General features: G+C 44.2%; 1 protein-coding gene across 1 annotated transcript in view; it reads left to right on the top strand.

The window, feature by feature from the left end:
• Positions 1–322: 322 nt before the first annotated feature.
• MAPK4 (mitogen-activated protein kinase 4) overlaps positions 323–22,566 on the top strand; it is a 135,838-nt gene continuing 113,594 nt past the window's right edge. The window contains exon 1 of the mRNA XM_090285493.1: positions 323–467. The gene's annotated coding sequence lies outside the window, so the exon portion shown is untranslated. The remainder of the gene's footprint in view (positions 468–22,566) is intronic.

Genomic DNA, 22,566 nt, shown 5'->3' with positions numbered 1-22,566 from the left:
AGCGTGAGCTCAGGCAGGAAAGCAAGGTTACCCCGAGTGGGGGCTCCTCTCAGAAAACAGGTGAAGTGGACTCCGGGGGGGCTGGGTCGGGGAAGCCCAGTCTACACTGCGGGTGCTCCACCCCGGAACCACGCAGCCAAGCGGCCTGGAGGCTGTGGGAAGAGGGCGCGAGGTGCGCGGGGAAAGCGGCCACCCAGAGCCGGGCACCCCCCGCGCCCGCAGCCGCAGCAGGTGGGGGGCGGGGCCGGTTTGGGGCGGAGCCGCCGGCAGCCTGCGAGGGGCTGTGCGGGCGGGAGGCAGGAGCCAGAGCCGCAGCCGGAGCGGGAGTGGCGAGCTGGGCTGTCCGGGAGCCCGGGGGAACTGTCGCGCGCCAGGGCTGGGACCGGCCTGGCCAAGCGCGCTAGCGCCGCGACCGCAGACAAAGGCTGCGCTCGCGCCCGGCCGCCGCGATCTCGGGCTCTGCCGTGGTAAGTAGCTCCCCCTGCGCTTTCTTTCTTCTCCCCTCTGCCTGCCCCTTTTCGGAGTTCCACCGGCTCCAGAGAAGCCGGGGAGTTTCCCGCTTTCTGCAACCCCCACCTCACCTTAGAAAAAGAAGAGAAATCCAAAATAAAAAACCAAGCAAATACCGAACTAGCGAGTTTTCCGAGCAGTGGGTGTTTCCCGCGGGACTGCCCAGGCCGCCTTCTGTGACCCCTTGCTCCGCGACCGTGAGCCGGTGTCGTCCCTGGCTCGGCGGTTTGGATGGGAAGGTTGCCTCTGGGCTCCCTGGAGGAGTGTTTAGTGGAGGGGAATATAGGAATGAGGCGACACGAGGGACCCCACCCCCGGGGACAGTTCGGTGCGTTTTGGGGGCGCTGAGGGGCGGTTCGCATTGCGATTTCAGATTTGGATCTCGGTTGTGGAGTCTGCCCCACTCCTTCCCTCCTGCCTCCTTCTCCTCTCGTTCAAGGGTCTATGCTGCGCCCCCCACGCTCCATCTAACCGAGTCGTCCACTCCGGCCCTCCGCGGACCCTGGGCGGGGGCTCGGGGCGGGGACCCGAGAGAGTGGGGAGGGAGGAAGCCTCGCCACTTTCCCCTGCTGGGCAATCCCGAGCCCAAATCTGCTGGGGAGGGCAGGTGGCCGCCTGCAGAGTATCTGGTTTGCCATCACTGCTGGGTCCCGGCCGTCTTCCCCAGCTTCTGCCCCTGCTGCTCTCCATCAGAAAAGCATTCGGAAGCCCGGCTGGCTTTTGCTTTTGTTCTGTTCGCAACTCTGAGGAATTCCAGGAGAAGCAACGGTGGGCGGTTGCCCCAGGAGGGGGCCGTGGCTGGAGCCCCAGGTACAGCCCCGAAGTGACATTTGGAGGCAGCGACCGTTTCCCGTCTGGGTGGGAAATGGATCCCTATAGCTAATCAATTCCAGGATCCGGCAGTGGGTGTGCGGCTCAGGTAGAGCCCTGTGTCCACCTCGGCGCGCACTGTCATGCGCCCCTCCACTCTGGAAAGGTTAGCTCCAGACGCGCATTTCCATTCATGGATCTGTGGCTGGGACTTGATTAATGCCATCTCTGCCCGGGTTCTCTAAGGAGAGAGTGTCTGCTACAATTCGGTTTAATAGGCATTTACAGAGGGCCTACAATGTGCAAGACAGCAGTCCTATGATCATCTTAATTTAAAAGATATTTATTGAGCACCTACTATGTGCAAAGTAGATATTACAAACTTTTCAGTTTAAGAGGTATTTATTAAGTACTTACTATGTTCTAGATAGCTTTGCTCTAACTTTATTTTAATAGCACCTACTGAGTACAGGTATTGTTGTTTTTTGCCTGAAGGGCTGCCTAGTGTGCATTTGGAGGCCATGCGGAGACAAGGGTGAGAGAATATGTCTCTGAACCCTTAAATCTTTCATTCCTTTAGTGACCTGCATTTCTTTTTAAAAATAATTTTTATTTATTGATTTTAGAGAGAGAGAGAAACATCAGTTTGTTGTTTCACTATTTATGCACTCATTGGTTGCTTCTTGCATATGCCCTGACCCGGATGGAACCCACAACCTTGGCATATGGGGAGGATGCTCTAACCAGCTGAGCTCCCCAGACAGGGCTACTAGTCACCTACATTTTAACCTTTCTGGACTGCTTATGTGGTGTAGGAAGAGCTTCTACTCTATAACTAGGGTTTGTCAGAGGGGAGGGAGCAGGGCAGAATCATGAAAGGTCTACTCTGGGACCTCTTTCCAATTCAGTTTCCTTACATTGAAAAAAAAAAAAAAAAGAAAAGAAAACAGTTCCTGTGTGCAAAGCACTGTGCTAGTATTGCAGGGAATCAAAGGTTAGTTAAAGGCCAAGCTCTGTGACTCAAAGGACGGAGAATCTGTGGTGAGGACATAAAGATGGGCAAAGGACAATCAACTAAATCAGGAGAGGAGAGGGGGAAGCGTGAGGACAAGGCCACATGGTCTTTGAGCCCCTAGCTGCAAACTGGTGAGAGCAGGTGGGGTAAGAGTATTTTTAAACCTCGTCATTAAAATGATTGGGACCTAGAGGCAAAATGAAGTGGTCTGAGGGTTCTTTCTGTTAAGAGATTTGATGGCTCTATTACTCTAATAATCTTGTGGTCCTGAGACATCCTGGAATATCCAGAGTGGAAAGAGAACTGTGAGTCCTTAGTTCTATTAGCAAATATTTGAGCACTTATAATGTTATGTATAGGCTGTTATCAGGGGCATATAGTCTAAGACATGGTCTTCGTCCTAAAGGATCTAACAGAGTTCTTGAGATAAACATAAAATAACTGCGCAGCATACATGAGAAGCCAGGAGCAAATTCCTCCTAGAAAAAAAAAATTCTACCTTCATGGAATTGTGGCTTTCCTTTTATTGGAGAGTGAGAACATGTTGTCTGTCTAGTGTGACCTCCAATAATTCCTGGTAACTGCTTAATTCTAGCTTTGTGGTACAATGATTCCCCCCCACCCCAAATTATTTCTGGTCTCCCATTTAAGTTCTTTTGAAACTACATATTACTATTATTTTTTGTTATAAACTTGAAGTTCCCCCTCGAATCTTTTCTGGAAGTGGACCTGTTATGAAAGATACATAGGAAATACAGCAGGCACCAAATGAATGACTTGGGGACCCTTATTTGTAGAAGGAAGGAAAAAGGCAACAGAGGCCAAAAGTCAGGAATATGCAGAGAAACCATGAACTCTCCTTGCAAGACGGACTGGGACTCAGGTAGGCAAGGAAGACAATGAAGACTTCTCTCCCAAATTGAGAGAAATGGTATGAACAGAAAGGTGAAGGAAGGAAAAGGTCATGTTTAGAGCACTTCCACTGGAATAGCTGCTATTCATTCAAGAAAGAGGCCCTGCCTGAGCATTTGACTGTGTCCAGGACACTTTTAGGTGTCAGATGGTGGTTTCATCCAGCACAGATTGGGGTTCACTGTGATCCCCGCAGCTGGCAAGGACCCTTGTTTCCGGTTCCAGCTGCAGTGATACAGCACTGCATCCCTACCATTCTTTCAAGCATTCTTGGAGTTTTTTCACCTGAGCCGAGCTTGATTTTAACTTCCTTGAAGGACAAGAATGTGACTTTTTTCCCCCTCTCTGCACCCTTCCTTCCGTGTATACTCAGGCGCAGTCTGTGGAGTAGGTGACATTTATTTCAGAGCCCTGTATTGCCCATTTCTTCGCCGTTTCCTTACCTCACTGGGGCCTTCCTCTCTTTCTATCATTTTCAGCTGCTCAGAGACTCACTGTATGAAAACGCAGGGAAAAAACACTGTCATCAGTCCCTCCCTCTTGAATATGAATGTAGGTCACTGTTCTTTTGTCCAGGGGTGGTGGGGGCATGGGGGCTGTCTTTGCACTTTAAACCTCATTATGAAATGAAAGGCTTTGCCCGTCAGGAGAAGATTTCAGGCATGGACTAGTGGGTGCTAGAGGTAATTGGGGAGGCAAAGTGCCTTTCCTAGTGCTTCTGAAATTATACTACCACCTCCTCATGTGGTCACTCTTGGCAACAGTCCATGCAGTCCCATGACCCATAAAAGTCGGGAGCCTTCATTGCTTTTCAGCCTGGTGTGGTGGTTGATGTGAGACAGCAGCTCTGCATGGTCTTCCTGTTAACCTGGGTTTCTACTCTTTAAAGGTTAATGCTTTTCCAGGGGGAATCCTAGTGTCTTTCCCTACATGTGCCCATTATTTTAAGGCACTGATTCTCAACATGGGCCCTATTGATGTTGTGGGCTGGATAATTTTTTGTTATGGGGAGCTGTCCTGTGCATTGTAGAATGTTTAGCAATACCCCCAACTTCTATCCACTAGATGCCAGTAGCATCCCACACCCCCTCCCTGTGCTGTGACAATCAAAACTGTATCCAGTTATTATCAAGTGTCCCCTGGGGAGCAAAATCACTGTGGATAGAGACCATTCTTCTCAACGGTATTGGTTATTATGTGTTATGCTATATATCTATTCCTAGTTTTCTGGGAGCCCTGGCTGGTTTGGCTCAGTGGATTGAGCGTCGGCCTGCGAGCTAAGTGTCGCTGGTTTTGATCTTCCAGTCAGGGCACATCAGAGAAGGAAAACTCTGACTCCAAAAAACCTCCGCTGCCTTGCGGCATACCTCTTCAGGGGAAAGGCTAAGGGAGTAAACCCCGACAGAAAATCCGGAGCCGGAGTCCCTAAGGCGGTTTGACGTTGTAGTCAACACCGGCAACTCCTGCGGCGCACCTGAAGCCAAGCTGTATTGACTCCGTCTTTCCCTTGGACCCTTCAGCTGCGAAGAGAGGTGGGGTCTGCTGCATGGGCAACAGCAGACCCTCCATATCACCCTGCCCAGGCTCTGTAGCTTCAGCTTCACTGGAGAGGACACTCCAGCGTCATCGCAAGATGTCGATTCAACACGGGAGGAGACAGATACCGTGTCACTCCCGAGTCGGACTGCACAGCCATTCTCGGCGGTGCAGATAGACTCTTAAGAAGCTACACCATCGTTTCTCGAGATGGATGGCTGCCAACGACGATGAGTTTTCTGGGAGAGGTCTTATTTAATGTAACTTGGTTCTTTTTAGTAAAGTTGACTTAGTAAATGTGTAATTAACATTGAAGAACTTTCCATATGAATAATTTCCTAAATCAGAATAAACATCTTTTTTTTTTTTTTTTTAGGTCACGTATTCTAATCCAGTCATCATATTAAATCAATCCATTGAGACAAAAAAAGATAAAGAAAAAAAAAAAACAACTCAAATTCTTCCCCTAGCAGGTGGCTGATTTATATAACACAGGGTCATCTCAGTCTGCTGCTTGGTCAGTGGCTGGTGGGCAGTAGCAAGTGAGAAAGTGTCAGGGGAGAATCCAGTCCTGGCAGGACAGGACGCTATGTGACTTGAGGGGTCCTTTTTAAGAGAAGGACAACATGACCAAGTGAACACATTACTAGGGCTCCTCCCTGGCCTTAAAGAGTCCTGTGCAAGAGAGGGGCTCTGAGCTTTCAGTTTTGATTAGCTTCAATTAAAGCAGCCTCAAAAATGTTTCTTTTTTCTTTTTGTTTTTTAAAATTATTTGTTTGTTTATTTATTTAATTTGTAGAGAGAGGGGACAGGAGAAAGAGAGGGAGAGAAACATCACTGTGTGGTTGCCTCTCAGGTCCCCAACTGGGGAACTGACGTACCTAGTCATGTGCCCTGACTGGGAATTGAACCAGCGACACTTGGCTCGCAGGCCAATGCTCAATCCACTGAGCCACAGCAGCCAGGGCTCGAAAAGGTTTGAAGGAGTGATGGGGGCAGCTGTGGCTACAGGAATAGGACCGTAGGAAGAAGAAAGTAGGGTCTTCTTGCAAGAGCTAAGAGCAGCTTCTCAAAGACTTGACTTAATTAAATAGAGAGTAGGGTCAAAGTAGAGTTGTTAAATACAGAGTAGCCTGTACTGCTGTGAGTATCTGCCATCCAAAGTAAGAACTTTGGACTCTTCAGCAACTCCAGGTCAGCAGCAACATCAGCGGCATCTTTGTGGGATGGAATGTGGAGCAAGGTTAGTTTAAGTTCTTCAGGGGCATCTGTGAGTTCCGCTAGTGGATAGAAGTAACTGAATGCACACAGTAGGCGAGATTGGCCCTGTGCCCATATTAGTGCTTCAGAAAGTGAATGGAACACTTTATTCAGGTCACTATAATGGTATTTGAAAAGTTTCCAGTAAGATTTCATTGATTCAGATTTCTGTTTTAGGGCACTCAAGCATGGGATGAGGTTTCTTTCCTTCCATTGAAATAGGCCAGATAAATACCTTTGGGGATGGGAGTGGGAGTGAGCAAGTAATTCCGGTACTTAAACACTTAAAATAATAAAACTTAAAAAAACCCTATTTGTCAGACTTTTTATTCATTCACAATCTTTTTCCTTAATCTAAATTGGCCTAATTCAATGGAAAGTGTTACGATTATTGCTTTAGAGTCTAAACATGCCTGGCTATACATGAGACTGGTCTGTCAATATGTCAATGTGTAGATTGAACAAAAATGAAAAGACTCTCTACAAGATTTGCTATAGGCGGGATTTAAAACATAACTCGTTTTCCATTTGTGTTTAACCCAATTTGATTTTTATAAAACTTTTCAAGAGTTGAGAGCTGTTTGGAGATTTTGAGGCAACTCTGTACACGGTCACAGAGCTTAGACCTGCAAGGGATCTTGGCGATCAGTGAGCAGCCCTCCTTGCCTCATTGTATAAACAGGGAAACTGAGGTGGAGAGAAGTTAGGTGGCTTGCCAGCATTACACAGAGGTCAGTGCCGAGGTGGGGCTAGGAGTCAGGAGTTTGTCCCATTCCCTCCATGCTGCTGGGGTACCTCTCCATCTTCTTAGCTGCCAGAGCCTATTGGTGGAGGGCCAGGCAGGAAAAGAGTGATAAAATAACTCATTTCCAGGTCACCTAATCCTGATAGAACTAATCATTAATTCAAACTGATTACATCTATGCCTGAAGTGTGTGTGCACATGTGTGGTACAGATAAGAGCCATGGGAAGACTGAAACAGATGGATTAGTGAAATGATATTATTTTATAAAACCTCCCATGTACAGCATGGTGAATATAGGTAATAATACTGTATTATATATTTGAAAGTTGCTAAGAGAGTAGATCTTAAAACTTCTCATCTCAAGAAAAAAATTTGTAACTGTGTGGTGATGGATGTTAAATAGACTTATTGTGATTATTTTGCAATACAGGTTGGGACAAAAGTAGGTTTACAGATACAAGTACATGAAACACAGAACCCACACTGTATGTACAAATATCAAATTATTATGTTGTATACCTGAAACTAATATAGTATTATATGTCAACTATATCTCAATTTAAAAAATGGAAAAAAAAAACTTTCTTTGATGCTCTTTTATGTTGTCTTTATGTTAAATAATTATTATATGTGCTGCCGAAGTGAGCACTATGTTAAATAATTAGAATTAAAACGTTCACTTCTCTATTTGGGAAAGCAATGTGTATTCATTATGAAAGGTAAGAAGAAGAATTTAAAAATCCTATCTGTGATTGATTGACCTGGTCATGTTTTGCTATGTTTCTTTTTAGTTTTTTCTCAGCTCATTTAAAAACGCAATTTAATTAATTTTTATTGTGCTTTCTTTCAGTTAATATTACCATTTCCATGTTATTACAAGTTCTTTGTAAACACATATATTTTTTCAATTTTTAAAAGATTTTATTTATTTAGAGAGAAGGGAAGGTAGGGAGAAAGAGGAGCGAAACTTCGATGTGAGAGAGAAACATTGGGGGACCAGGCCCTCAACCCAGCCATGTGCCCTGACCAGGAATTGAACTGGCAACTTATTGCTTTGTGTGACGATGCACAACCAACTGAGCCACACTGGTCACGCCTATAAACATAATTTTTAGTGACTGTGTAATTCAATATTTGGAAGCCTGTTAACTTCCAACAATATTCTGGTGTTAGTGGACATTGTTTCCTCCCATTTTCTCACTGCTGTGTCTTTGCAATGAGCAATTTTGTGTCCACTTTTTCTACAGTTTGAATTGCTGTCTTAGTATACATCCCCACATAGAGAAATTACTCACCCAAGGGTAGAATGCACCATATTAGCAAATCGGTTCCAAAACTGGAAATGATTTCACCACATCATTCATAGCATAGGGTATTTTGTTTTTAAAAAAATATTTGATAAGGTGAAAAATATGTCATTGTTGTTTTCATTTGCATGTTGATTATCAACATGGCTAAACATTTCTCTGTAGGATTGTTACCTGTTTAGATTTTTTTTGCTAATTATCTATTTTTTTGTATATAAGTGTTTTTTAAAATAAATGATCTACATGTAGAAACCCCCCTTTTTTTAAAAAAAAGAAAAAACAATAAATGTCTGCTCTCATGGATATTTTATGAAGGGTTCCATCCAACCCTAATGTTCCAGAGTTCCAACATTTCAAGTACTATGTTTCAGGCTAAACTTCTTTGGTTGATAGTAAGGGAGCTGCCTGTTCAGTAAGTTTAGATGGATCAGGAGCACTACCCCTGGGCATCAGCCAACCTACAGTGAGCACTTAATCAGTGCGTTACAGTTTGTGAAGTGGGTACTGTTGTACTATATCCACTTACATTGGAGGACAGGGATGCACAGAAAGGTAAATCACCAAAGTCACATATACTTTTAAAAAGATTCTGGTCACAAATTCCAATGTGATTCTTGGACACCAGATGGGTGTCCTATAATTCAACTCAATTCTGGTGCTATTTACCCAGAGATAGCATCCGTTTCCACAGATGAAGGGCTCAGTCCCACAAGACAGCCAGCCCTTCGCTTCCAGTACCAATCGTGAGACCATGTTGTCACCTGTGCTTCTGTTCCACTGGTTATAAATCAGTGGTTCCCACAACCTCTGTGGGTTTGAGTAAATTGCTAGAATGGTTCACAGACGCAGGAAAACCCATTTACTCACGAGATTACCAATTCATTACAAAGGACACTAACGGATACAATCAGCAGCCAGATGAAGAGCTACTTCACCCCTAACAAAGGAGCATCTGTCCTTGTAGAATTTGGGTCCCAGCATGCGAAAACATCTGGTTCCCCAACCTGAAAGCTCCTTGAACCCCCTCCTTTTGGGTTTTTAGGTTGGCTCCATTACATAGGCATGGTTAATTAACTCAATAGCTATTGGTGATTGATTTTAACCTCCAGGCCCCCTCCTCTTCCTGGAAATCAGGGTGGGACTGAAGGTTCCACCCCTCTATTGATATTTGGTTTCTCTTGCACCAGCCCCCACCCTTAGGTGCTTTCCAAAGTCTCCTTCATGAGCTAAACCCACTTGTGGTGGAGTGGACCTTGTTATGAATAACAAGGCACGATTTCACCTTTCTGGCTCTGCAGCAGTGTTAGGAAGTGAGGACAAGAGACTGAATATTTTGACAAAAGATGCTCCCATTGTTCTTATCACTCAGGAAATTCCAAGGGTTTTGGGAGCTGTGAGCCAGGAACTGGGTTCGTGTATGAAGACCAAATATGTGTGAGAAATATATGTTGTTCATCTGAATGGCCAAATTCATATTTCTTATAAATCACAATATCACAAATTTTAACTTTGTTCTACCTCTAGGTATTTGCTAAAATGACCTGCCTCAGTTGTGTGGTTGGTCTTTGAGGGAGCTGGGTTTAGGGATATTAGCATCTTCCTCCTAACCGCATAGCCTATTTCTGGGCAAACTTTGTGGTGGTAGGTAATTCTACTATCTTTTTTTTTTTTTAAACCTTACCCAAGGACAGTTTTTCATTATTTTTAGATAGAGGAAGGGAGAAAGGAAGGGAGAGAGAGAAACAATGATGCAAGAGATAAGCATCATTTGGTTGCCTCCTGTACGTGCTGGACCAGGGATCCTATGCTCTCAGACCAGGGACGGAACCTGCCTAGGTATGTGCCCTGACCAGGAAACCAACCCACAACCTTTTGGTTACAGGACAACACTCCAACCAACTGAACCACACTGGCCAGGGCTAATGTTACTGCCTTAAACTTCCTCACTGTATCTTCTGTTTCTCTTACCCTCTCTTGGATCTTCCATCCTTTTTATGGCCACATTCTGATAGTTTCTTTTGGCCTATCTTCTAAGTCACACTGTGTCTCCTCAGCTGTAGCTAATCTGCAGTTAGACCACCTGCTGCATTCTTCAGGTCACTTCTAGAATTTCTAGTTCTTTTTCAGATCTTTAATGGTACTTTATATAGTTCCTGGTTCCTTGTTTTGAAAAATTTAAGTCCCAATTATATCTTATGGAGCATAGTAAATGTAGTTGTTTTACATTTTGTGTTTGGTAAATTTTCCATCTGGAATACTTTTGTGTCTATTTCTTCTGTCTTTTGTTCTTATTCTCATGTTGGCCACCAACATTTTCATATGGAAAGCAAAACTCTCACCCATGGCCAAGGCTAGCCCTGTGGAGACTGAACTATTGTGTCCAGGCTCAGGAGTCAGGGTGGCCTTTTCGGAGAACTCTTCTTGAATTTAATGTTTCAAGAGAAGCGTTCTGATCCTTTCCAGCTTTTAGAAGGCATATGCTCACCCATGAGTTCTGAGGATTGTCAGCCAAATGTCCATTCCCCTACCTTGCTCCAACTCTCAGAGATGTTTTCCCCAAACTGTCATGAAGCCAGAGAAACTTACAATGAGAAAATTGTACTTGCTGAGTTTGAAGAGGTTGGGAAAGGGGCATGGAGTGGTGTGAAGCCTCCTCCACCATTTACAAGAGCCTTCATTGGCTTTTTGGAGGAGGGGGGGGGCTCTTATTTTTATTTCAGGGTACCTTCCTCCCTGGAAACCTCAGAACTGTCCTCTCAGAAAATTGCTATCTGCACAGGGAAACCATACGTTCTCTCTCACCATTCAGGTATGTAGTCATTGGGTAAAGCGAAGGAAGGTGTGGGCAGCAGGGATCTGCCCCCCGGAAAGGGCTTGTGCTTTTTTGGAGGGCATCCCCACCAACTTTTTGGAGACTACCTCATACCATGGGATCTTCTGTGTATTCCATGATGATTTAGCCAGCTTATTTCTATTTTAATTTTACAATATTGCATTCATAGGAAAAACTGTATATAATTTTGTACACCTAATGCCAGAAATGGAAATCCTTCTGTTAGGTTTTAATAACTGTTCTTAAAGGCTTAAATCTTTCTCTCCACTCCTGGTAGTTCTAGATTGTGATTGATCCCTTTGGAAGAAATGATAAGTTGATAAATGACTTAATGAATTTTGAAGAAGCAAATTTTTTATTCTCTCAGAACATGTGATTATTTTTGGAGGCAGAATTACTAGGAAGTCCCACCTGCCACAAGAATTTATGGACAACGATGTCTAAAAACTATTCAGCCTGAAACAAAGAAAATTAATTCCTCCAGCATGATTCACTTTAGGTATAAGTCAAATTTCTTTATCAGTAACTTAGGCTCTTAGGCTGATTTTTCTAAAGAGGTATAGTTATTTTGAGATCAAGGCCATTTTTATATTTCTACTGGCAAATTTTCCATTTCTTTGAATTTGAAGTTTTTCCAGTCCTTTTTGGACCACTTTGTCTGCTAACAAGATACAATATGCTGTGATTTTGGTAACGTGTGAGAGCCACAGAGCGTTCAGACCAAGTTAGCTGAGCAAATTTCTGTACTTGTCATAGAGATCAGGACATTGCCTTCAGGATGGGCTGATAATGATACTCTTTACCAAGTCTGCAGAACTTTTTAGAGAACTGAGAACAGCAAGTAGTACAGCTCATTCAACAGAAGAAAAGGGGGGATGGAAAAGTTCAGAAATCTGGTGTGACTGTATTTGTAAGAGGAGAAGAGGAAGGTGCTTGCAGTAAAGCTCTTTTGGAGAGGAGAGGAGAAATACAATGGAGGAACTGAACTGCTTTGAGCTTTCCAGACTGGAGGAGAGAAAATGAAAAAGTTTTGACCAATTATTATAGTGTTACAATAACCACTGCATAGGACTCAAAGAGGGCTTTAATAATACACACCCGTCTTCCATGTAATAACGCCAGTGAAATCTGTGCCGTCAAAAAGATGGAAAGCGTTGTAGGACATTACAGGGTCAGGAGAGACGATTTTTTTAAACTGTGAATGAGAATATGTATGGTAAATAGTTCTGAGCATGTTGTGACCTAAATAACTGTTCATTTTCCTATACTTGACCATTTTCTTGAGCTGAATGGAGACTAAAGGAAAATAAAAGACTGAGATCCTTGTTTTGTGGGGTCCCTGCAAGAAGAATGATGGGAAATTAAAGTCCAACAAGAAAATGCTCTTAGTTTATTAGAGTATTTCAGTTAAAAGGTGTAAGTCTTGTTTCCAAGTTTTTGGACATGCCTTCATTTTTCAAAAGTTACTGAGTGAATTTGTCAGTCCTGAAAATCCCCCTGTTTTGTGAGCAGTCTTTGAAAGTGAACTTGAAATGCATTCATGGAACAAGAGGCAGTCAAATCCTTTGGCTTCTCTCTTCAGTTTATTCAGAAGCAGATCCCCAGAACCAAAGATCTATCCATTCTTTAACAGTGACTTTCTTCTTATTTAACCACCAAACAATGCAGTGTTTTGCTCTAAACTCCTGAGTTCAGACTTGGTTTCCATACTACATTAAATAACCTCTTGTTTTCCGTTCCACCTTTCCTATTGCTAAGAAATAATAAGAGCACTATTATTTAATTATCACCACTCAAAGCAATGTCAGATTTCAGTAATCTAAACCTATATCACCTTAAACTGAGATAATTTGAAATAAGATCTCTCCTCTCCAGTAATGGATACCTGGAAAAGGTGTATTGCTGTAGATACAGGAGTATATACATATGTAGTTATGATTATGGGGTAATCATAAGCTTTTTTTCTGGAAGGACACAGGACATTGTTAGTAGTGGTAGAGTAAGAACTGGCTGATGATTGAGATGAGAGAAAGAATTTTTATATTTTATACCTTTTTATACTATTTCATTTTTAAAATAAGCATATATTTTTATTTAATAAGTAAATAAGGGGGGAAAGGAAGAAGGTGGGAAAAAAAGAAGAAAATAAGCCACTATGTATGAGATCCTGCAGCTCTGAATTTAACCTCTGGACGCCTTCCTCAGTGGAAATTCTGGTTTTTATAAATCATCAGATCAAAACCTATAGAAACACATGTTTAGCATACGTTACGTATATCCTCCATGGTTTTATGTAACTTACATTATGCAGCATGCCAATGTCTCTTCTTTCAGTCTCCCAGTGGCACCGTCCAGTATGTTAGATGGTTCTCATTTTATAGGAAGAGGGTGCATCACTTAAGCTTGGTGAGGATAGGTGGCTCATCCCAAGGGACGTGGTCACTACCTGGGAATGTTCACAACTAGAACCCAAGTTTGATTCCCAGTCTGATTCTTTTAACCCTGATAGAAAGAAATGTACTATTTATTCTGGACATTCTTTTTTAAACACTCCAAGCTGCCTCATCTCTGGTTTCATGCCATAGCATCTGTTTCGTAGTCTTAAATCATGGTTAGCTATATAATTGTTTTCCTCATTAATTTTATCAGCATAGGCTGTCTCTTTTTTTTTTGGTATCCTTACTGTGTCTAGCACGTCACGATGCATGTATTCATTACTTAATCTTTGTTTTATGAAATTGGATACCCAAGATAGTTTCTTTCAAATAATTTTCCATTTTTAGGAAAACAAACTAATAAACTTAGCCATTTCCACAAGACTAATGTCATTGCCCACAAGAGAATTGGAACCACATGGTGTTTGAGCTGGAAGAAAACCATCTTTGCAAGGATTTATTCTCTTGTTTTATAAATGAGGGACCCAACGATCAAATAACGTGCTCAGGATCACACAGGGAGTTAGATTTGGTGCACAGAGCCCAGTTCTCTTAACTTGCAGCCCAGCCCTCCTCCTGCTGCAGAAACCGATACAGAGAACAAATCTCTTGGTCATCAAACCTTTAGACGAACGGTTGATGCCGGCAAAGAATAGGTCACACTGAATTAAAACTCCAACTGTAAGAGAAGAAGAGGTATTGAGCTTATTTTCCTAAGTCTCAATGAATGATTTTTCAGGTGCACGTCTTTTTAAAGCAAACTTGCTATATAAGTGCCAGCATTTCTGCAGAAGGATTGACAGCGGGAATCCTTTAGATGAGAAGTATCTCAGCCATGGACTTTTGCCATCGAGTAAAAGTATCCTCACTTGTTGGGCAAATCAATGTACACAGCATCAAAGATGTGAAATGAGGAATTAATAGTGTTTTCTGTCTTACTGGCTGGCTTCTTAAAATGCGAGCCATGTCTGACCTGGTGAAGGAGCTAGCATCCCCCTCTTCAGCAGGGAGTGGGGGACCCTCCAATTTCTAAATTCACTCCTGGGCACCGGAGTGCCCCAAAACTACTTCCACTTTTCAAACATGATGAGAAGGGAGCTGGAAAGATAGTTTTGTCTGAAGCTACCCACAAGAGCAACAGAAGAAATTCCCAAGAGAAAGACAGTTCCCGAAGTGTGGGGACAGTGGGAGTCCTGGCTTGGATTCACAGGTGAGGAGGCAGAATGCAGTTTCATGAATTAAGTACCTTTTGGACCAATCCCTGTTGGATGTACTAGGCATGGTTGTAAAGGACATTGTGATAAAGGATGTTTCTAAAGATTCAATTTGTTTTAACAAATATGTAAGGTAGATGCTGTAGGGCAGTTACAAGTACAATAGCAGAAGACTTTCCTGGAGTTTGGTATCTGTGATTCGCTTTCCAAACATCTCTGCACATTGGGATCATCAAGGGACCCTCAAAAAAACACTGATGTCTGTGCTCAGACTACCGTCCCAGAACTGGTTGGTCTGGGATATGGCCTGAGCTTTGGAATTTTTAGAGATGATTCTAAAGTGCAAACGAATTTGCAAACCAGTTGTCTATGGAGTGGTTCCTAACTTTAGCTGTATTAGGATCACCTGGAGACTATATATATGTAAACATATATGCATATACAAACATGTAAGTACACATACTTATGCATGTACACATGTGCATACATATGCATGCATGCACAGGTGTGTGTTATACACACATGCCCAAGCTCTAGTCCTAGATACTGACCTATGTCATTAGGGATGGGGTCCAGACATCAACAGTATTTAAAACCATTGTTTCCAAAATTAGTTGCACATTGGAATCATCTGGAGAGTTTTAAAAATACTGGTACCTGAGTCCCATTCCAGAAATTCTGGTTTAATTATTTTGGGATCTGATTTGGGCATCAGAATTTTTCAAAGCTCTTCCCCCCCCCCATTTTTAAATTGTTGTTCTATTACAGTTATCCCCTCTTTCTCCCATTGATCTCCCCTGCCCCGCCCACCTCCCCGCTCTCCCACAGTCAATCTCCACCTTGTCCATGGCAATGGATTATTTACATTAGTTCCTTGACAAAGCTCTTTATGTGATTCTAATAGGCAAACAAGGTTGCAATCCATCGGGTAAGTGAGCGAAACTTGGCTTACCTTGCACATAATAGGTGCTCAATAAAAATTAAGAATGAAATGAAAGATAGCTGGAAGTATTTATAAGAAATGTCAGTGCTAAAAAGGTGTACATTTCTGGTTCTTTGGGTGCTTCCTTAGGCCTGAAAGCATGCTGTGATTTGGGGTGGGGTGTGCTGCACCTCTCACTACCATTGCCTTAGTTGTGGCTACCAATGGAACTTTCAGTGGAACTGACAGCCAAGATCTTGCTAATTGCTCTGTTCCATTGTACAATGTCTACCTGTGGCAGGAGTGGCAGATCTGCCTGTCTCAGTTCTGATGTGTGCAACATAGTTCTTTGGAGAAAAAGGACCAGAATCCTGCTTCTGTAAGATCAAGGTGATGGATTTGGCCTGAGGTGAACTCTATCCAGTGCAGCAAGCCTCTGTAAGAGACCTCCCACTGCCCAGGGTTAGTGAGAACTCCCTAGAGCATGAAGCACACGTGTTGCCTGGTTTCCTTTGTTCCCTAGGTGATTCTTGTTTATTCCAAGGGGTACTGGTAGGGGAGGTATTTCCGCATCTGGCCCAGGGAAGGCAGCTGCTTTCAGATGTGGAGAGGCTCCACCAACCTTGTAAAGTGGAAATTGCCAGGCGGAGTTCACGGAAGCAGCTTACAGAGCAGAAGCTGAACTGCTTCTAAGGGTCTTGGAAGGCTCTAGGGCACTGGTTCTCAAACCTGACTGTGCATCAGCATCCCCTGGAGTTGTGTTAATCTACAGCTTGCTGGGACAGCGCCCAGAGTTTCTGATTCAGCAGGACTGGGTGAGGCCCGAAAAAGTGCATGTCTAACAGCATCCCAGGTGATGCTTGATGCTGGTGATCCAGAGACTGTCCTTTGAGAACCACTGCTCAAGGAGGAAGGACGCAGATGATACTCACGTTGTTTAGGGAAAGAACATTATCTGATTGCTGCAAATCTACCTAATAGTCACAAAGCCAGTAACTGAAAGGACTTCCTAACCAACTGTATCACTGAAAGAGTCATTGATTTTAAAAAAATTATGCAACACCTATTACATGCTAGGTGTTGTGCAAGCTTTGTTACTATAAAGAGGAGGAAAATGCTCCCCTTGCTGGTGTGGCTCAGTGGACTGAGCACTGGCCTGTGAACAAAGGGTTACCAGTTTGATTCCCAGTCAGGCCACATGCCTGGGTTGTAGGCCAGGTACCCAGTTGGGGGCACACGAGAGGTAACCACACGCTGATGTTTCTCTCTCTCTCTTCCTCCCTCCCTCTCTCTAAAAATAAAAAAACTAAAATATTAAAAAAAAAAAGAGGAAAATGCAATTATTCACTAAGCAGCTAGTCTGGGGTGGGTGGGTGATGGATCAGTAAAGGGACAGTCACTGTACCAGTCCCTTAGTGCTCTGTAGAGGGAGTGCCCAGACTTCCATGGGACACACACGGGCAGGAAAGAGGGTGGCTCAGAGGGGGCTCCCAGGAGCAGGCGATATCAGGGCAGAATCTTGCAGAATGACTAGGGGTTTGCCAGTCGAAGAACGTGGCCTGTGCTCCAGGAGTAGCATGGGCAAAGCTGATAGGGAACATGGTGTGGGGAGCCACACGTGGTTTAAGGTGAGGAGCAAAGTGTTTGATGGGGAGAGGGAGCTTAGTGTGCACAGATTGGCAGAGTGGGATTCTGGGGGACTTTTCTCCACTTAGAGGAGCCTGGACTGATCTGAAAAGCAAGAAAAGCCATTGAGGGATTTCAAGCAGGTGAATAGCATGACCAGATTTGCCTGCAAGTTTAAAAACGGACCGGAGGGAGTCTGTTCCTGCAGGAGACACAGGAGACTGTTATTAGAGGCCTCTTGGGAAGTGATGAGGCCACAGGGGATGTGGCCTTTACGTCATCTTGTCCTTGCATCACCCTCTGCCTCTGCTCAGTGTTGCAAACTTTTCAAAGCCATTTCTAATGGTGCATTGAGGAGCTTTTGGAGCATCTACTGCGTGTGCTTTCAGAGTGGAACCAGGCAATCACTTCTGTGCTTCACCTACACAGATATTATTTTTCAAGGAGAATTAAGAGAAGATGAATGTCAAGGGCAACCTTGAAGCAGGCAAACCTCAAAAAGGTAACCGCAAGAAGGGCCTGTGTAGAAGGGAGTGGGACTGGCCCACCTACTCAGCCTGGAGGGATGTTTTCTGCAAGTTGTGTATCTGTTGTATAGCTCTGATTTTTAACACATTTATTTATTTTGGGGTTCTAGCTGGGGGTCCTGCTTTCCTCTCCTGCTCCTACCTTGAGAAGAGATTATAGATCCTGAGTCATAGTCCACCCACCTGCTTGCAGCCCCATTTCCCTACCTCCCAGACCCTCAGTGTGGGGGTTAGTCTTTTTCTAAATTATATTTTATTGATTATGCTATTCCAGTTGTCCCAATTCCTCCCCTTTGCCTCCTCTCCACCCACCACCCGCCACTCCCTGAGGCAATCCCCACATCATTGTTCATGTCCATGGGTCATGCCTACAAGTTCTTCCACTACTCCATTTCCTATACTGTACTTTACATCCCCATGGCTATTCTGTAACTACCTATTTGTACTTCTTAATCCTCTCACCTCTTCCACCCACTCCCTCATGCCCCCTCCCATCTGGCATCATCAAAACACTCTCCCTATCCGTGATTCTGTCTCTGTTCTTCTTGTTTGCTTAGTTTGTTTTTTAGATTCAACTGTTCATAGATTTGTATTTTTTGGCATTTTATTGTTCATAGTTTTGATCTTTTTTTTTTTAAATAAGTCCCTTCAACATTTCATATAATAATGGTTTGGTGATGGTGAACTTCTTTAGTTTTTTTCTTGTCTGGGAAGCTTTTTATCTGCCCTCTATTCTAAATGGTAGCTTTGTTGGGTAGAGCAGTCTTGGCTCTAGGTCCCTGCTCTTCATGACTTTGAATATTCCTTGCCAATCCCTTCTAGCCTGCAAAGTTTCTTGTGAGAAATCAGCTGACGGTCTTATGGGAACTCCCCTGTAGGTAACTAACATCTTTTCTCTTGTTGCTTTTAAGAGTCTTTCTTTATCATTAACTTTTGACATTTTAATTATGATGTGTCTTGGAATGGGCCTCTTTGCATCCATCTTGTTTGGAACTCTCTGTACTTCCTGGACTTGCGTGTCTATTTCCTTCACCAAATTAGGGAAGTTTTCTTTCATTATTTTTTCAAGTAAGTTTCCAATTTGTAGCTCTTTCTCTTTTCCTTCTGGCATCATTATGACACGAATGTTGGACCTCTCAAAGTTGTCCCAGAGGCTGCTTATACTATCCTCATTTTTTTGGATTCTTTTTTTCTTATTATTCTGATTGGTTGTCTTTTGCTTCCTTATGTTCCAAATCATTGATTTGATTCTCAATTTCATCCACTCTACTGTTGTTTTCCTGTGAATTGTTACTGTATCCTCCATTTCTGACTGGGTCTTTTTTATGCTGTCGAGGTCCTCACTAAGTTCCTTGAGCCCCTTATAACCAGTGTTTTGAACTCTGCATCTGATAGATTGCTTATCTCCATTTCTTTTAGCTCTTTTCCTGGAGTTCTGATATGTTCTTTCATTTGGGCCATGTTTCTTTGTTTCCTCATTTTGGCAGCCTCCCTGTGTTTGTTTCTATGTATTAGGTAAAGCAGCTTTGACTCCTTGTCAGTAGTGTGGCCTCATGTAGTAGGTGTCCTGTAGGGTCCAGTGGCACAGGCTCTCCTATCTCCCAAGCTGGGTACTCGAGGTGCTGCCCCCTTTGTGTGGGCTGAGTACACCCTCCTCTTGTAGTTGAGCCTTAGTTGCTGTTGGCAGATCAATGGGAGGGATTTACCCAGGCAAGTCAGCTGCAAGGATTGGCTGTGACTATTTACCACCAACCTCCGCCCTCCATGGAGGATCAGCTGTGTAGGGGAAGGGTGCTGGTGTTTCTATGTGGTCTGTAGCTGTCCACTAGGTGTGCTGGCCCTGGAATTTCCTCTGTGGTGTAGGACAAGGCCAGCCCCTACCTGTGTTTTGCCCAGGGCACCATGCCTGAGCTATAAAGCAATCTGAGACTGATGCTACTTGTGCTGGGCTTGGAGATTCCCATGTGAAGCCAAGCTGTTAATCTAAGCTGTCTGCTGGTAGTGCTGGGCCTGGGACTCACCTGGGCCAGCTGTTGCTTGTTTGAGAGGATGTAGGAAGTTTTGAAGCAGGAACCAATATCAGCCATTCATGTGGAAAAGCAGCTTGGGTGGGTCAGTAAGTTGGGTGCAGTGGAGTCTCTGGAGATCTCCAAGGTGGGTCAAACCATTATGTTAGCCAGGTTGATGGAGTTCCAGAGATGGCACCAGCTTGCCAGATCTGTGGAAGGAGGGTTTAGAAAAGGGACAATGGGCTCTTATCACCTTGATGCCAGACACTTCCATTTCTCCCTGTATACCACTGGTGCCTTTCAAGCTGCTACCCCGGTGCTGGAGCTCAGAGGCAGTGAATCTGAGTAGGTGAGTTTGTGTGTGGGTTCTTGAAGAGGAACTGCTTTTGGCTCCAGCAGTTTCTTTCACTGGCTCATTTCCCACTGGCTTTTGCAGCCATAAGTTGTGGGGACTTATCTTCCTGGCACTGGAAGCCTGGGCTGGGGGTCCTGGTGTGGGGCTGGGACTCCTCGCTCCTGCCACATCCCTCCCGCATTTTTATCCCCCACATGTGAGTGAGGGATCAGCCTGTTTTGCATTTGTGCCCCTCCTACCAGTCTGGATTGACGTGGTTTCTTTAATTCCATAATTGTCAGACTTGCATTCAACTTGTTTTCTGATGATTCTGAGTGATGGTTGTTCTATATTTTAGTGGTAATTTTGATGTGGTTGTGTGAAGAGGTGAGCCATGTTTGCCTACACCACCATCTTGGTGGAAGTAAGAAGTTAGTCTTACCCAGGGCAGTCTCCTAAATTTATGACACCCTTAAGATGGCTCTAGTACTGGGCATTATGGATGGACAAGGATGTCCAAAGCGGATAAAACCCACTCCTTTGCCAGCAGTTGTGAGCAAGTTGTACATGGAGGAAATCATGATGGGGGCTGCAGTAAGCTAATGGTACACTAGGGACTAATGAAAAAGGAGTTGGGGGAGTGAGTTCTCTGTCTCAGGCCCATCTTTAAAAAAAAAAAAAACAAAAAAAAAAAAACCAACCACCACCAACCAAACAGTGATGGATTTCACTTGTGGTGCCTCTCACTTCACATGGTAATGAAAATGTGATTTGTGGTTTTCCCTTCAAGGGCTCTTCATCACACTGTAATTGATACATCCCCAACAAGTGGCTCTTGAGGAATTAGATTCTTACAGTTCTCATCAGCACCCAGAGAGCCTCCCGGGGATTTTTGTAGGCCCCATGTCCCCTGTCGTGCCCCTTCCTTCTTCAGGCCATGGGGTTCCACCGGTGGCTGAGGTAGGGCCTTCTTCAGAAGCCTGAACGGGCCGCTGCTGGGGAAGCAGGCATAGCCCTAAATAGGCTGGTAACCAGTGTCCATGCACAATCTGTGCTCCGAGGCCATGGAGGCAGGATGGATAGGTCACCTATGTCAAGGTGGCTTTGCTGCTTCAAACCAGCACCACAGGCTGCGAGGAGAGTGCAGAAGCACAGAAAGTAATGGGCATGATCCATTGTCAATGTTTGCCCTGGTGGCTGGTCAGGGGAAGAGGGATGCTGTCCAAAGACACAGCCTGAATGTCCAAGGATTTTGCTAATGACATGACTCAACTGGGATTCTCTTGCAAGAGAGTTGCTAACAATGTTTGGCCGGATGTCCAAGGAGACTTGTATTGGCCTTGAGCTGGCTATGGCAGAGCTGCCTGTCTTCTGATTCCCTCTGCTTTGTGTCTCTGAATGAAGCATGCCATATGGTGGGTGCCATCTTGGAAGTCTGTTCTTGGGTCATTTGAGGGGGGCTCTCCCTCCTCTGTCTCTTGCATGGTCTATACGATCAGCCCTGCTCCATGGTCTAGCACTAGAATATAAACTGTCTTATTCTCTAATGACATTGACTGTTGTAGTCTTGTCTCCTCAGATGCATAGTAAACCTTAAGGGCAGGAGCAGAAACCGATGACAGAACTTCTTTTGTACCACCCTCTTGCTTTCTGTTTTGCTTACTGTTGTGCAGTAGCTGTTGTATAACTGGATGCTTGATTGAGGTGCCAGAATTACCCCTGGCTTCGAGTCAACTCATTATTCGCACACATCCACCTTTCCCGTATCCACCGAGTACTACTCATGGGGTCTTTCACCTTATCTTCACCCAGTAGGACTTTTGGATGCATTTATTATTCATCCTTCACTCATGAGCGATAAGGGTTATAGTTGGCATATTCATTCTGGGTCCCCTCAATGTTTCAAAAATGTATTAGTGTCTCTCCTTAAAAAATGAGGAAACACGATGCATTATAATAATTATCTATTGCTGTGTAACAAACTATTCCACAATTTAAAAGGTTAAACCAGGAAACATTTGTTATCTTACAGTCTCTGTGGGTCAGGCATTCGGAAGCAGCGTGGTTGGGTGGTTCTAACTTAAGATCTCTCATGAGGTTTCAGTCAAGATGTTGGCTAGGGCTGGAGACCTCTGAAGGCTTGTGTTGGGCAGGAGGGTCTGCTTCCAAGTTCACTCATATGACTGTTGGCTACAGGCCTCGGTTCCTCTCTGTGTGCCCCCCTCTCCAGAAGGCCACACGACACAGCAGCTGGCCTCCCCCAGAGCAAGTGATCCAAGAGACAGTAGCCAGGAATTTACAGTGCCTTTGATGGCCCAGACTTCGTAATTGCATGCGATCCGTCCCTTTATTCACCTGTTTATTAGAAGTGAGTCACAAGGTTCAGCCCACACTCAAAGGCAAGGGAGTCTCAGATAAATTTTAAACATATTTTAAACGATCACATAAAGTATGGCTCCTGAGTCTGACCAAATGGCTGAGCAGAGATGTCTGAGTCCATCCTCTGCTAAGGGCTCACTTTTCCATGTGGGCCTGGGGTCTCTCTAGGAAACTCCATGAGCCTGTGGGTT

This window comes from Furipterus horrens, unplaced genomic scaffold (genome assembly GCF_987537825.1).
Source record: "Furipterus horrens unplaced genomic scaffold, mFurHor1.1.pri manual_scaffold_8, whole genome shotgun sequence".
In the NCBI taxonomy this organism is placed as follows: domain Eukaryota; kingdom Metazoa; phylum Chordata; class Mammalia; order Chiroptera; family Furipteridae; genus Furipterus; species Furipterus horrens.
Note: the sequence above shows the minus strand (reverse complement) of the source record. Positions and strands in the feature narration are given on the sequence as shown.